Source organism: Mirounga leonina, unplaced genomic scaffold, assembly GCF_011800145.1.
Source record: "Mirounga leonina isolate KUSES-001 unplaced genomic scaffold, KU_Mleo_1.0 Mir_94, whole genome shotgun sequence".
In the NCBI taxonomy this organism is placed as follows: domain Eukaryota; kingdom Metazoa; phylum Chordata; class Mammalia; order Carnivora; family Phocidae; genus Mirounga; species Mirounga leonina.
In genome coordinates this window covers 46039456-46056081 of record NW_023270855.1, presented here as the reverse complement: position 1 = coordinate 46056081, position 16626 = coordinate 46039456, and the positions used below count along the sequence as shown (strand labels likewise).

Below are 16626 nucleotides of genomic sequence, written 5' to 3'. Positions count from 1 at the left end.
TGTCAGCACCTGCTTGCCCATTGCTGTGTCTTCAGTACAGGGCCTGGCACACAGTAGGTGCTTAATAAATGCTTGCTGAACAAGATGCTAGGATCCTCCCAGACCACATGATCTGCCTGGGGCAGTGGGGAGGACAGCCAGATCTGGGAACCAGGCTCCCACACAGAAAGTTCAAGACAAAATGTAGAAAATACGGATTCATGTTTGCATCCCACTGTCAGCACTGAGGTTCAGAGAAGCACTGTCACTTTTTCAGGACCACACAGTAGGTTGTCCTTAAACTCAGCTTCCCCGAGGGCTGAGCCCCTTCCTACACACCAGCATATATATGCACATGCACCCCTGTGAACACTCACAGGAACACAATCTCCTGCCTTCCAGAGCCACTTAGGGTCTCCCCCCTAAGACAGGCTCAAACCTGTTTGTTCTTTCTTGAAGATGGAAAATCATGAGTCACTGGGAGTGGGGGCAGGAGGAGCTGAGGGATGGGAGGGCTGGTGGGGCCAAGGGGCCTGCTGGGTCACCTGGGAACAGCTCCAAATCCTCTGAGCCATGGGGCCCATCTGTCCCAGATGTATCCCAGAGCTGCTAGGGGACCAGGCTGGGAGTGTTAGGCCAGGGTTGTTGATTAAGTAAGAAGTCAGTGGCCCCAGGATGTGCATGGACCAAGGTGGGAGGAAATGAAAACCAAGATCCAGAGAGGAAAGGAACCCACTTGACGTCACCCAGCCTAACCTCAAACCCCAGACCCTGGATCTGGCCTAGAGTCAGGTGGCTCCCCCTCCTATCCAAGGAGGGCCTGGGGCTCCTAGATCCTGCTCCTCACTCCTCCAGTTCCTCAGCCTTCCAGCCCTGAGACTCCCAACTCTGGTTCCTCTAAGGTCCCTGTTTCCCCTCTCCTTGTTTCTTTTCTGTCTCTTATTCCCCTGCCTGCCCCCCTTGGTTTATATGAAAAAGGAGGAGCAGCACTCCCCCTTTACTCCCCCCTTCTCCATTCCATCCCTTCTGATGTGGAAAAAACATCCTGTGCTCAGGCTCCCCAAGAGGCTTCCACTCCTCCCCAGGTGACAGGGGGCCAGACAGACCACAGGGAAGCCTCCTTCCCCAGTGCTGTGGACGGCCCCCGCCCTGGTCCTCTCATGCATCCTCCCCAAGGTGCCCTCAGATACTCATGGTGGCCACAAAGCCCACAAACATCCTAGGACATTCCAAGATCTGGAGGACCCTCGGACACCCAACTGGATCAGAGTGAAGTCACGCCCAGTCACACACCCATGGGCACCACAAGGGGAAACACAGAGGCACGTACCCAGCTGGTGTACACACACCCAAACACATCCAGTCACCCAGAGACCCAGCTGGCTGGAGACACTCACACGACAGGTTGGAACACACACGGGTCGCAGCTGCTCAGACTCACACACACACTCAGAGGCGATAGCACCTTAGAACACCCAATCACAGACCCATAAGCAATCATGACACCACCACCCTCCAGCTCCACCCCACATAAACACAGCTTTTTTCCTCCAGAGAACCAGCTTCAAGCCAAGCAGCAGAGACCCCCGCCCCAGGAGAAGCAAGGACCCTCCCCCACTCCCGCCAGGCCCCGCGCGCCCCTCCCCCACGCCTCGGGAGTGCCCTGCCCCCGCCCACCTACCGCCTGTAGGAAGTGGGCCAGGAGCGCCGCGACTCCTCGAGCCCCGGCCACGGGCTCCGGTCCCGCTCACTGCGGCCCGCGGACTTGTCCGGGTCCGAGTAGAAGCGCTGCTGGATGCGGATGGGGCGCCGGGGCTGACGCCACAAGTGCTTCGGGGGTCTGGTTATGCCTTGGCGGCTGCGAGCGCGACTCAGCTCGCTGGATGCCTCCGCCCCTTCTTGGACCCCTGGGGTCTCCATGCGCCAGAAGAAGGGAGCGGGGAGAGCAGGGAGCAAAGAGAACAGGGCGCGGGAGCCGTCCCTGGGAACCAGGAGTGTCTGCGCCGGGGTCGGGCCAGGGCCGGGGGTGGAGGCGACAGTGAGGAGCTGTCCGCGCCGGAGGTGCTGAGGCGGGAGAAGGTAGAAACAAACAGGGGCTCAAGGTGGGGCTGACACCGCGGAGCTGTCCGTGCCCGGATGGTGCTGAAGGGGAGCAAGGGAAGAAGAACTTGGGGTGGGGATTGGAAACAGGGGCTGGGGACACCCCCAGAGCAGAGAATGGTTTGCTGTCCCCTCTAGTGCTGAATGAAGGAGGGTCAAGACAGGAGCTTGGAGTGGAGAAGACAGAAATTGTCCTCCCTGTTGCTGCCGAACGGAGAGCAGGGAGACAGAGGCTCTGAAGACCCCCAGCGCTAAAGCTCTGTCCCTTCTCCTGGTGCCGAAAGGGAAGACGGTAGTAGATTCAGGGGCTCCGGGTGGATGAGACGCGAGAAGCTAGCTGCAGGAAGCGCAGAGAGACAGGGGTTCAGGAGCACCTCCACACCAGAGCGTCATCTGCCCAGGAAGTGCTGAAAGCTGAGCAGCGGCGGGTCCTCAACCCTCCCCAGTGACCGTAGCAAGGAGTCTGGAAGCAGAGTCAAGAGCTCTGGTCTTCAGAGATAGGCACGGATGGTGTTTCTCTGCCAAACTGAGGAAAGTAGGCTTAGCGGTTCAGCCCAAGATGGGGTCTCTTTGGAGCCCTAAAACCCCCACTCACACAGGGCAGGGATCCGGGAAGGGCAGAGAAATGGGGAGGGCTGTAACAGGGCCCTCCCATCCCTAGGGTGGGCACACAGAAGCTGCATCTAGTCGGGGCTGCCAACAGTGGGGGTGGGTAGAGAGGGGCACCCTTTTATAGCCACACCAATGCCCAGACCCTCAGAAGAAATGGTGGGATCTCATTCGTCCCGCTATGCCTTGGGCCCCACTTCACAGCCACGATTCCTGCCCTTAAATCCCAGGCCTGCCCCTCCCTTCCCCAGTTCTAGAAACTCAAGGCCCTGCCCACCAGGCATCCTAATCTCAGGGGTAATTTCCTGGTAAGTGCCAAAGGGAGAGTGAGAACATTTTCTATTATGGTTAACAGAAGTAGACATGCACAGGAGCAGGGCTGGGTGGGTAGGTGTGGGCTCTGGGCTGGGGCAGGAAGGCATTTGGGGCCATTTGGTGCAGTATGTTTGGGGGCAGGAAGAGCCACGATCTCAGAAGGCTATTTCAAGGCTATTTCTCATAGAGACTATCTACCCTCTACCCTAGTTGTGTCCCCAGGTTGGAGAAATGGGAAATGTTTGGGTCAGACAGACTGAGCTCAAGCCCTAGTACCGCCATGTCTTGCTGGGTGATGGAAAACAAATGACTCTTCTCTGTCCTTTACTTTCATGGCTCAGTCACTGCCCTTCCTCTTAGCCCCCTGCCCTCCAAAGATGACAGTGGGAGACAACTTGGTCCCCATTGGCTGGCTGTCACTCCCCCCCTTCTAAGCCTGTTTTCCATTCTGAAAAATGGGGATAATGATGATGTCCCCACATCTTGGCATTGTTGGAAGGATGAAAAGGGATGTCACAGTTGAAGGGCCAAAGACCAGGAGCTGTCCACACCAGACCCTGCTCTCTTTTACCCCCTATTGGTGCCCACCAATGCCTGCTGTGTCTACCTCATGAATAACTTCTAAATCTGCCTACTTCTCTCTAGCCCATGGCTCCTCCTTGGTCCATGTACCACCATCTCCTACCCAGAACTGCCCAAGCCTTGACAATTCTACTCACAGTAGTCACAGAGAATTTTTTTAATGCCAATCTGATCAACTCACTCTCTTGAAAACCTACCCATGGCCTCCCATTGCACCCCATGAGGTCTTGTGTAGTCCAGCCCCTGCCCACATCCCCAGGCTCCCCTCCAGTCACACTGATCTGTGTTCAGTTCCTCATACACCTGATCTTCTTGAGTCCAACCAAGTCTTTGTACAATCTGTTCCTTCTAATTGGCATATACTTCCCTGCGCTTCTGTGGCTGACTTATCTTCATCTTTCATGCTAACCTTAGGTACTACCTCTTCCAAGTAGTCCTTTCCTCACCTCATACTCCCCAATGCTGGGCCAGAAGCCTCCTCTGGGTTCCCATGACACCCTGATCTCTGCACCTGATATGAGTCTCTATCATCACACTGTGGGCGTCTGCTTGCCCATGGCTGTGTTTCCAGTACAGGGCCCAGGACACAGTAGGTGCTTAATAAATGTTTTCTGAACAAGTTAGAGAAATGTTCAGCTAGATGAGGCACTCTCTCTCTCTCTCGATACTGGCCCCCTTGATCCCCATCTGCCTCCTCACCTTCCTGGGTCTGGATTGTGTCTTTGCTCCGTCCCTCGAGCCTCGATGGTGAACACCACACAGGCACTGGGCTCAACCTCTCCAGGGGTTCCAAGGCGGCTTGACAGCGGTGGCAGCAGTGGAGTCCCTGAAAATCTTCTCCGAACGACACCACTGCCAAGTGGGCTCATGGGGACCAAGCCAGAATCCACCGACTCCCGGACCCTCTGGGGAGAGACAGTGGTGAGACATAAGCAAGATCCCAGGTAGAGAGCCTCTCTGGGACCCAGGGGACCACGAGGAGGCTCCAAGATGCCCTCACCCAGATTCCTGGTCTGGACCAGAGAGCTGTATCTGAGTCCTTTCTTCCTTCCTTCCTTCCTTTTTTATTTTATTTTATTTTATTTTATTTTATTTTATTATTTTATTTTATTTATTTGTCAGAGAGAGAGAGTGAGAGAGAGCACAGGCAGGGGGAGCAGCAGAGGGAGAGGGAGAAGCAGGCTCCCCGCTGAGCAGGGAGCCCAATGCGGGACTCGATCCTGGGACTCCGGGATCATGACCTGAGCCGAAAGCAGTCGCTTAACCAATTGAGCCACCCAGGCACCCTCTTTCTTTCTTTCTTTTAGATTTTATTTATTTATTTGAGAGAGAGAGAGCATGAGTGGCAGCAGGGCAGAGGGAAAAGGAGAAGCAGACTCTCTGCTGAGCAGAGAGAATGATTTGGGACTTATGGGGCTCAATCCCAGGACCCTTGAGATCATGACCTGAGCCAAAGGCAGATGCTCAACCAACTGAGCCACCCAGGCACCCTTGAGTCCTACTTTCTGCCTGAATGAATTTACCTCTCTGAGCCTCAGCTTCCTCATCTATGAAATGGGGATGTGGATCTCAAACTTGCAGGATATGAATAGTGCCTGGTCCACAGTAGTTATTGCAGAAGTATTTATTAATCAATTAGTACATAGTATATTCATTATTTATAACATTATATGATATATATTGCTATTTATTACAGTAATATGCCCTCTAATGGCATTGTATATTTTTATTAAAATATAAAAATAAAATATGCAGTAAGTAAACAAGCGAATAATAACAGTACCAATAGCTAACCTTTCTTGCACACTCACAGAGACTATGGACTCTGAGAAACAAACTGAGGGTTCTAGAGGGGAAGGGGGTGGGGGGTGGGTTAGCCTGGTGATGGGTATTAAAGAGGGCACGTATTTTTTTTTTTTACGATTTTATTTATTTATTTGACAGAGACATAGCAAGAGAGGAAACACAAGCAGGGGGAGTGGGAGAGGGAGAAGCAGGCTTCCCGCCAAGCAGGGAGCCCGATGTGGGGCTCAATCCTAAGACCCTGGGATCATGACCTGAGCTGAAGGCAAATGCTTAACAACTGAGCCACCCAGGCGCCCCAAGAGGGCACATATTGAATGGAGCACTGGGTGTTATATGCAAACAATGAATCATGGAACACTACAAAAAAAAATTTTTTTTCTTAAAGATTCTATTTTAAAAAGTAATCTCTAAAAAAAGAAAAAAAAAAGTAATCTCTACACCCAACATGGGGCTAGAACTCACAACCTCAAGATCAAGAGTCACATGCTCTACCGACTGAGCCAAAAAGACACTCACCATTATCTTCATTTTATAAACAAGGAAACTGAGGCTCAGAGGTTAAGAAATTTTCCAGGTTTGCTGTTGGTAAATAAATCCTGAATTCTGAGCTTCAGTGCCTCATTTCTTGAAGGAAGAACTGAACAGGAGAAATTAAATAAGATGGTACTGGCAATCATGCCCTGAGTAAACACTTGAGACATTTGAAAATCAAACAGAATCAGGATGAATTGCAACGTGACCTTTCCATCCCAACAGAATTGGGTTTACCCCATGCCATGTGGTGTAGGAAAAGCCTGCCTCAGTTTTCCTATCTGTGAAATGGGATGAAAATGGTACCAATTACTTGGGGTAGGTAATAATAAAAGGACAGACCCACGTATTCCAGTCACAGGCTGAGAGCTGTCAATGGTGCTGACCCCAAGACTTGGCATTCCTGGCACTGCAGGGGGCGGAGCAGTGTGTGCTGGGGGGGGGGGTCAAAGGAGCAAATGGGATGTGGGAGAGGTGGACCTCAGAGGGGCAGCCCCGCCTTCTCTTGCTCTGCCACTGAGCCTCACAAACTGATCTATCTCAGCAATCAGACCAAACATTCAGATGGGAAAACCGAGGTCCAAGAAAATATGGCTAATTAGGGCCAGAGCTAGGGCAAGGGGGTTAAGCGAGGAAGGTATGAGGAACACACATCAGTTGAGCCTCCACAGGCCATATTTCTACAGGGCATTTCTTCACAGAAGAAGAGGAAATGAGCTGAAGGCAGACGTTGGGGTCACAGCCAGCACATATCGAGATCTTGGGGACAGGCAAGATGGGCAAATCAAAAGGCAGCTTCTCAGCCTCCCTCCAAGCCCTGAGAGGCTGAGTCACACCTCTGGGGGCTGCTCATTTCCCGCCAACACCACTTAGGTCTTTGCACGGATCTGATCCTTCTAGGACCCAGGATACTTAACCAGTCCTCCCACCCCCAACCTCATATGAGCATGACCCCCTTCCAGGAGTAGCTGAGTTCTAATGTAGAAATCTAAGTGTTCAACGCTAGGCCTCCCCTGGAAGGGTTCCTGGCAGCTGGGAGGATGTGCAGGAAAGCAGAGGGTGGGGTGTGTTGGATACAGTGGGCCCCTCCCAGAACAGGAGGCCCACTGAGCTATCACCTGCCCACTGTCTTCTTGTGGAACGTGAGTTCCAGATGGGGAAACCACTTGCCCATGTTCATACTCACTCATTTATTTATTCCACAAATACAAAAAGATAGTTCCAGCACACAGTGCTAGAAAGAAAATTAAACTGCATAGGAACCTGGAGAGTGATGGGAGGGCCATTGATAATGTTGTCCTGGCAGAGTTAGGGGCCTTTCTGAAGAGGTAACTTTGACCTGAGACCTGAAAAAGAAGAAGGAGCTGGCCAGGAGAGAGCTAGAAAAAGAGCATATCAGGCAGAGGGAATGGCATGGGCCAAGGCCCTGACACGGGACTGAGCTGGTGGGTTTGAGGAACAGCAGAGGGGCTGGAGTGGAGTGTGGGGATGAGTGGGTGGGGAGTTGATGCAGGACCTCAGGGGTGGGGAGAGGAGTTGGGAGTTAATTATGGGAATCGACTGAGAGCTTTTGAGGGAAGTGACTTGTTTTATAATTTTAAGAAGCCTCCTGTGTCTATCTCAGGGCAAAGGGGCTGTAGGGGGCAGGGTAAAGGCTGGGGCAGCATCTGGGTAGGTCATGGACCATGGTGGGGCCCATGGGTGGATTTGGGATATGTTTTGGAGACTGAGAGATGGGCCATGGCCATGGATGTTCAAGGGTATCCTTGAATCCAAGGATAAGTCATGGTTATGATGGGTGACTAGTCATTTACCAGATGACTAGTCATTTACCAGATAACTAGTAGCTGCAGTTACTTGCAGAGGTGGGGCCACCTGGATGGGGAAGATTTGTCAGGGGAAAGTACCAAGATACTTAGGGCTCAGGGGCGCCTGGGTGGCTCAGTCGGCTAAGTGTCTGCCTTCGGTTCAGATCATGATCCCAGGGTCTTGGGATTGAGTGCCACATCGGGCTCCCTGCTTGGTGGGGAGCCTGCTTCTCCCTCTCCCTCTGACCCTCCCCCCTGCTCATTCTCTCTCACTCTCTCAAATAAATAAATAAAATCTTAAAAAAAAATTAAGGGAGGCAGCTGGATGTTTGGGTCTGGGCTCATGGGGGGTCAGGCTGGTTTTAGGGTGAAACAGACAAGACAGGCCCTGTGGGGAGCACTTGACCGACCCTCCCCACTCTGGACCAGGGCTGCAGGCAGGAGAGGGGAGGGTCCTCCCAGCCTCTCAGATGCAGCATTAATCAATCTGCCACTCCAGACTAATTGCTTTCCCTGTTAAGAGGGTAGAATGGGGACAGAAAGCCAGGGGAGGTGGGGGGGGGGGCAAGAGGGGGTGAGGGGGAAGGGCTTGGAGGGAGGCTGAGAAGCTGCCTTTTGATTTGTCCATCTTGCCTGTCCCCAAGATCTCGATATGTGCTAGCCCTGGCTGTGACCCCAAGTCCTGCCTCTAAGACAAACCCTAAATCTGTCCCAGTCCCCACCCACAGCTGCCTCTCACCGTCCTCCATCTTCCCTAGCTCAACCTGCTCCAGCCCCACCTATACCTGCCTCCGGGCCTTTACAAGAGCTGTGCCCTCTGCAGAGAAAGCCCTTCCCCCTGCTCCCCCCGCTGGCTGCTTGTTTTTATCTACTCTTCAGCTTAAATGTCACCTCCTCAGAGAAGCCCTTCCTGCCCAGCCTGGGCAGTCGCATTCCCACTCACCCATTCCCACATTTTATCCTTTTCCTTAGTTGAACATCTGTCTCCCCAGCCTATGAGCCTCCATGTCCCCCAAGCCCAAAGCTGGGCCCCAAACGCAGTGGGCATTCCATGTGCAAGTAGAATGACTGATGCTGTAAATTGAGTGTTTGGGGGGAGCTCTAAGGGGTCCCCACTTCACAGAGGAAGAAGGTGCAGCTCAGAGAGGGAGCTGGCTGCTGGGGTTCATTGGGGCTGCCTGACCAGGGCCTCCCAACACACCATGTTAAAAAGGAGGAACCGGGGGGCACCTGGGTGGCTCAGTCGGTTTAAGTGTCTGCCTTCAGCTCAGGTCATGATCTCAGGGTTCTGGGATCAAGCCCCACATCGGGCTGCCTGCTTCTCCCTCTCCCTCTGCCTGCTGCTCCCCCTGTTTGTGCTCTCTCTTTCTCTCTCTAATAAATGTATAAAATCTTTAAAAAAAAAAAAAAAGGAGGAGGAACAGGGAGGATCTTGAGTGGTTGAAGCAGTGGGGGGCTGAGCAGTGGGGTTCAGAGCGCAGACAAGGGTCCTGAATGCCCAGGTTCAAACCTCAGTTGGCCACTCACTTTGAGGGAGGGCTAGCTTCTCTGTGTCTCAGTTTCCTCACCAATAAACCGGGACTACCCTCATCCTTATTCTCTGCCCATAGACAGCTGGGGTGTGAATAAACGAGTGAAGGCGTGTGGGACCTTGCCAGCTGCAGGGGACCAGCCCATCCTGCCCTCCCTCAGACCACACAATGTTAGCCCTTTTTTCCTTGTACAAGCGAACAGGGTCCCAGAGACGCTATCAGTCACTCAGGCATTGGTGAGCAGCCTGGGATTCATTCAAAGTCAGCTCCTGCTGGGTTCTCTGCTTACTACCTCAGTTTCCCAGAATGAGGTCATTGGCCCTGCCCCAAAGGTGTGACCTCATGCCCTCCCTGGACTGAGGGCACCCAGGCCTCCTCTCCTCGGGCAGTCAAAACCTTGCATCCAGACCCCAAAGGGTCCCTGCAGCTCCCTCGTCCTCCACTGGTGCCCGCCCCCCCCTTAAAGCAGTGGCTGCAGCTCTGGGCTGGACAGCAGAGTGGGATTGAGTCCCAGACTCCTCGTAACCTCTCTGGGCCTCAGTTTCCCTGTCTGTAAGTAGGTGTTCAGACAGCTCTGGATGTTTCCAGTAGGGGAGGTACTGTGAGCCCTGCCCCCATGGTCTGGACAGCCCAGGCCACCCCCCTACCACCCCACTCACCTCGCTTAGCAGGAAGGAGACTGCCGTTCCACTGCGCCTCATGCTGCAGGCATCTCTGAGCCCGGGGAGACAGATGTGAGACCCGTCAGGCCCTGAGAGCCAGCCAAACCCCTGCGGGACTCCCCCTAGACAGGAGGCCCATCCCACACCCCATCCCCTCTCCTGGTGCCCACAGATGCTCAATCAAGGTAGCCGGGGCCGTAGACAGGCACCGGTGTGGGACACCCCTCCCCCCAGAGCTCTGCAGGGGCCTCCACCCAGGAGCAGCAGACCCTGGTGTGTGTGCACACTCCCCAAGCCTCCTGCCCGCCCCCCCCATGCCAGGGTCCACAGCCTTGGAGCATCAGGACCTTCAGGAAGAAATGCCCTGGCCCCAGGCCCCATGGGGGATCCATTCAGCTCCCAGCCCAGCTCCGGTGGATTCAGGGACCCCAGTCTGCTACCTGAGAACTCCTGCCACCCGCCCCCCCAACTCACAGAAGCTCTGCTAGGCTCAGGCAGGCCTGGCACTCCCTGCCACCGCTGAGTCCCGTCTGAGTCCCGTGACCTCCCTGGGAGCGGAGGAGGGGAGGACTGGACCTGCCCAAGTGGGCGGCCCAGGGTGCCCTCCGCCCCCCCCCCCGTGGAGCCCCTTAACTACCTGAGTGCCAGGCTCAGACAGGACACACCCACATACCAGCCCCAGTTCAGAGTGATGGGGAGGGTGGGCGGGTGTCCCCCACATGGGTATGAGAGAGAGCGGCCAGCAGTGTGACCGAGGTGTGTGTGTGAAGGGGGCGGTAGGCTCAGGGTGGGAGGGTGTTAAGTTTAATTGTTCCTGTGCTTGTAAGAGAGGGAGACAGGTGGAAACACGAAGAGCCCAAGAGAGAAAAAGAAAGAAAGGGAGAGACACAAAGAGACAGAGGGAGGTGCAGATTTGAGGTAAGAATGGAAAGATTTTACCGGCTCAGGGTCTGGGACACAGGCTTCATAGGACAGCCCATGAGGTGTGGCCTCAGGAGCTTAGGGGTGGCCCTCTGGGGTCCCTGGGGGCTCCAGGAAAGTTGGCCACCGTGCTGTGCCACCCTAGGCAGATAGATGACCCTCTCTGCTCAATGCACTCGTCACAGACAGCGGGGACTGGAACTACAGTAGATGGGGGGGAGGGGGTCCTGTGGCCAGAGGAAGGGGGCTGTATGTTGCTGCCATGTCCTGAGCTACTGCAAGTTAATGTTTCACTAGAATGGCTGCTCGCCCAGGAGGCCCCACCGTCCCTCTGCCCCCAAAAATCATTAGAGCATGACTCCCCCACCCCGGCAGGCTTCACCCCCGTGTGCTGTGTGACCTTGACCCCCCACCTCTGTCACCACCCATTTCACCGAAGGGTAAACCCAGCCTTGAGGGGACAGCTCCAGGCCGGAGTCCTGGCCAAGGCACAGCCTGGTGCCTCCACGTCCCACTCCACTAGAGAAGCCTGGAAATTTCCAGGGGACGTGGTGGGTGGGAAGCAGGAAGAACCCACTAACCACCAAAGGTCCCCAAGCGGTGGCCTGCCCCTCCCTATACAATGGGAGGGGAGAAAGTGGGGGTCCCGGGCTCAGACCCTAGGAAACAGGATTGAGACAATAAGGTGGGGGAGCCATTTTGACCCCCTGTTCTCTGGGTACTTCTGGCACTGTCCCTGCCTCCTGGACCGCCTTCTCCCCCTGCTGATTTGCCCTCCTGAAGACTTGAAGGAAGATCTACTAGTTGTGGAACTTGCTGGCTGGAAACTCTCCTGTGATGTTTGGGTTAAAACCCACACCCCTTCTCACAGCCAGTGCAGCCCACCACTCACCAATCGCTCACACTACTCTGACTCCACTCACTTCTTTGTTGTTTCCCAAGCATCTCAAGTTCTTCCTACCACAGGGCCTTTGCACTTGCTGTGCTGGCTTCCTGGGACACCCTCCCAGCTTTCTCCAGGGTGGCTCCTTCCCACTTTTCAGGCCTTGGTTCAAATACCACCTCCCCAGAGAGACCTCCCTGCTCTCTCAGAAAACCTGGACACGTGGGCCCTTGGGATTCGGTCACAGCCCCAATCTGTGACTCCATGACCCTCTGTGCCATGTGAAATGATGTCATTTGATTGCCTGGCTATTGTCCGCCTCCACCTTTGAGACTACGGGCCCCATGAGGGTGGAGAAATGGTCCCCACTATGACCCCAGCACAGAGTAGGCACCCAGAAATGTTTGTCACAGGAGCCCATGACTCGGGAGGCCACAGAGGAACAGTAAGGGCTTTATTGTGGCAAGCGTAGCCCCTCAGGTGATCCGGCCTCATCCAAGCCCCCTTCTCTCTCAGCCCCACAGAGATCACTCTGGTGGGCGATGGGAAAAGATGACCTTTGGTTCACAGCTCCCTGGAGGAGAAACACACGCAAGAGGGAATTCAGGCACCAGCAGGATTTACAGCAGGGACTTGGGAGGGCAATCCCTCCAGCCCAGCCCCCACCTCCCTGTGGAGATGTCATCCAGCTTCTAGAACTCAGACACACCCTGGTGACAGCACCTCCTCATAGCCATCAGTACAGACCCGATGAGCAAAACGGACACCAGCAGACACACAGCCACCACCACGCCTGGGCTCCTGCGCAACTCGGGGGCCCCAGTGTCACCTGGAGCTGAGGGGAGGAGGCCTGAGTCAGCCCTGGATCCCACCCCTCCCAAGGCTGAAACACCTACCAGGGCCCCAAGCCTTTTGAGTCCCTTCCCAGGAAGCCGTACTCTCTTCCCCCTCCCGATGCTGCTGTGACTTTTTTATTTTATTTTTTTATTTTTTAAAGATTTTATTTATTTTTATCTGAGAGAGAGAGAATGAGAGAGAGGGAGTACAAGAGAGGGGGGAGGGTCAGAGGGAGAAGCAGACTCCCTGCCGAGCAGGGAGCCCGATGCGGGACTCGATCCCGGGACCCCAGGATCATGACCTGAGCCGAAGGCAGTCGCCCAACCAACTGAGCCACCCAGGCGCCCGCTGCTGTGACTTTTTTAAAGCACAGCTTTGTCCTTTTCCTTTTAAATACTATCCCTCTATAAGGAATTCATTCAGTTCTCTGTGTTTTTGCTGCCCTCCTTGGCCACTCTCAGGGGTTCTAATCTAGAATTCTGTTCCCAAATGCAGCAAGGCTCTGAGGATACACGTAAAAATTGACACTTCGTGAAGATGTTTACATCCTGTGACTTTTTTTTTTTAAGATTTATTTATTTATTTGACAGACAGAGCACACAAGCAGGGGCAGTGGCAGGCAGAAGCAGAAGGAGAAGCAGGCTCCCCGCAGAGCAGGGGGAGCCTGAAGTGGGACTCGGTCCCAGGACTCTGGGATCATGACCTGAGCCGAAGGCAGTCGCTTAACCAACTGAGCCACCCAGGCGCCCTACATCCTGTGACTTTAAGCAAGTCATTACCCTTTGTGTTTATACTGTTCTTTGAACATTTTGGAGACGACGTATTATTTGGAATAATAGATTTTCCTAAACTCCCTAACAATGCTTGGCTTCTACTGAACTCCTGGGGCCCTGTGTGGTCACACTCTGCAACTACCGTACCTCACTGCCCCCCACTAGTATCCCACTCATCCACCTCACTCGCCCGGTTCCAGCCACCTCACTCTGCCTCAGATATACCAGGCACAGTCTTACCGTAGGATCTTTTTGTGGGCTGTGCCTGGATTGCTCTCCCGATAGATACCTGTGTGACTCCCTCCTTCATCTCCTTCAAACTGAGACATTTGCTGACCATTCTTTAAAACTTTCAGTCCTAGGGATGCTTGGGTGGCTCAGTCAGGTAAGTGTCTGCCTTTGGCTCAGGTCATGATCCCAGGGTCCTGGGATCGAGCCCTGCATTGGGCTCCTTGCTCAGTGGGGAGCCTGCTGCTCCCCCTACTTGTGCTCTCTCTCTGTCAAATAAATAAAATCTTTAAAAAAAAATTTTCAATCCTAGCATGCAGCTCTTGATCTTGGGGTTGTGAGTTTGAGCCCCACGTGCAGGTAGAGATTACTTAATAAGTAAAAGTTAAAAAAAAGTTTTTTTTTTTAAATTCAATCCACTTGTATTGGCATTCTGACCCCTTATCCTGTTTATTTTGTTCTTTTATAAACAAATATATAATTTACTTATAATCTGTCTCCCAACAAAGCTGTCTCTCACAGGACCTGATGATCCACACTAGGCACGTAATTAATGTGCATAGAATGAAGGTCTGAAGGGCTTTAGGCGAGACCAGGTAGAGAGTGGGGAGAAGCCCTTCTCCACGTATTCTCCGGTCTGTGTCTCTCCCTGGTGGCCAATCTCAGAACTGCAGCCTGGTACCCCCAACCATTTCCCCATCCCTGCAAACCTCTCAGTACTCACCAGGGCCGGTGGTCACAGAGGTCCCATCAGTGGTGGCTGAGGGCATGGAGGAAGGCTCTCTTCTGGGGGCTGAGAGAAGTGGAGCTCCAATGCAGGGTCAAGGTGGAGGAACTTGGGGGGCTGGAGTGGGAGGTAGGGGTAAGCTCTGAACCGGGGGAGCCAGAACTGGGGTGAGGAGGTTGTGAGGAGGTGGGCGCCAACACTGGACTTGTGGAGCTGGGGATGGGTGGGGTGAGGGGGGTTTTCTCTGAATCTGAAGAGTTGTGGGGGATCGTGGAGACTGCCTCTGAACTACGGGTTCTGGCCAGTTGAGTCTGCTAAAAAAGAAACAGGTCCAAAATGGAGTCACTTGTGCTAAGCCCCAGATCAGCAAACCAAGACTTCATACCTGATCTAATTGCAGTTTCCACCCCTCCCACAGGACTGTGACCTCTACCCCGTCAATCTGGAATGACCCGGTCAGCACTTGGGAGATAATCTGACTGATAGACGCCCTTCCTCTGCTTTCCCCCAAGGAAGGTAAACTTGCTTGAAACAATCCACCCTTTGCCAGAAACTTCCTTTCTCTTCCCCCTTCTGCCTATACAAGGCCTTCCATTTTATACAGCTCCTCAGAGCTCCTTTCTATCTGCTAAGATGGGCGGCTGCCCAATTCATGAATCATTAAATAAAGCCATTTAGATCTTCAAATTTACTCCACTGAATTTTGTGTTTTAACAAGCCTGCCTCTAAACTCAGGGTTCTGGGGTGGATGGTAGAGCCTGTCTCTGAACTCGGGGGGCTGAAGTGGTTGGTGGAGGTTTCCACTGAACTGGGGGAGCTGTAGCTTGGAAGCTGCCTTCTCCATCCTGCTCTCCAAGAGCACCGAAAAAAATAACACTCGGAAGGAAAAGGCCACTAACCTTAGGGGAGGGGATGGTTAGGAACAAGGGTGTGCAGCCCCAGCCCCTCTCTGGATGTCGATTTCCCTATTATCCCAGATGGTAAACACCTGCCTCTCAGCAAGACCTGGAAGATTTAGTTCACCACGTTGAGTGCTCAGTGGGAAAGCGAGGCGCCCTTGTCGGAAGTCCCGCAGTCAGAGTTCCAGGCCAGGCCAGACCCTCCCAGCCCCTATTCTTGCTTTACGATTCTAGAGACCCTCTGAACCCAGGCAGCTTGCTGAGGAACTCTTTTCCTTCCTTCCTTCCTTCCTTCCTTCCTTCCTTCTCTCTCCCTTTCTCCTTTCTTTCTTTCTTTCTTTCTTTCCTTCCTTCCTTCCTTCCTTCCTTCCTTCCTTCCTTCCTTCCTTCCTTCCTTCTTTCTTTCTTTCTTTCTTTCTTTCTTTCTTTCTTTCTTTCATTAATTCATTCAGTAAACTCTACCCCCCACATGGGGCTTGAACACATGACCCTGAGATCAAGAGTCACATGCTCCACCAACTGAGCCAGCCAGGCCCCCCCTGGGGAACTCTTTTGAACTTTCTGGGACTCAGTTTGTCTGTAAAATGGACATCACGGTAAGTCAGAGCCTCTGAGCGCTCACACAGGTCTGGCACCTAGTGGGTACTCAGTGATGCTCAGCTGCACAGATCCATTCCGAGCTCCTGGGGAGAATCAGCCCCTGATCCTCACCAGGTACCTGGAAGGTCCCCAAGGCTAAACTCGGAGCCTTAAATGAGGGCCTGGCTCAGAGGCCTGGGCTCTGGGAAGAATCAGGGGACTGGGTCTCTGGAAACCTACCCTGCTTTTTTCCAGCCATTTCCCGGCTCCTACACCATCGTAGGCACTGAGCCCAGGGGCTCAGGGTGGGTAAAGGTTTTGCGGGCCACCTCCCACAATTACTTCCCAGTTCTGGGCTCCAGGCACCTTAGCAGTTTGCCAGTTCATTCATCAACCGCTCCCTGCCCCACCCCATCCACTCTGCCCTGGGCAAATCTGTGTGCTTCCTCCCTTGCCTCACCCCAGGCAGAGAAAATGCGGCAGTAACGTCCAGTGCTGGCCCCAGGAGGGAGCTGGGTCTACACACAGACACCCCACCCCACCCCCCCAGTTCTCTGTCCAGTCTCCCAGGCTCTGTGGGGATGACAGAGAAGTCTAGAAGAGGCATCGTGCACTGGCCTGACGTCATTCCCATTTTACAGATGGGGAACTGAGGCTCAGAAGGGTAGGGAGTCTGGCCCCAGGAGACTGCGAAGGTGGGAAGAGGGCCTCTTAAGGACCTCCGAGGAGTCAAGGGCCAAGAGGCCAGCCTCCCCAAACTGCTTCGCATTACTGAGGAATTTCTGCTGAAATCAGAAGACGACTCAGGGCCACAGTGGACCTCCAGCCGAGCCAGGACCCCGGCGAGCTGAACTT

General features: G+C 53.8%; 1 long non-coding RNA gene across 1 annotated transcript in view; it reads left to right on the top strand.

Moving 5' to 3' along the window:
• Positions 1-16626, top strand: part of LOC118004933 — a 20828-nt gene extending 4202 nt beyond the window's left edge. Inside the window, exons 2-3 of the long non-coding RNA XR_004677741.1 lie at positions 14712-14809; positions 16413-16626. This is a non-coding gene — a long non-coding RNA (uncharacterized LOC118004933). The remainder of the gene's footprint in view (positions 1-14711; positions 14810-16412) is intronic.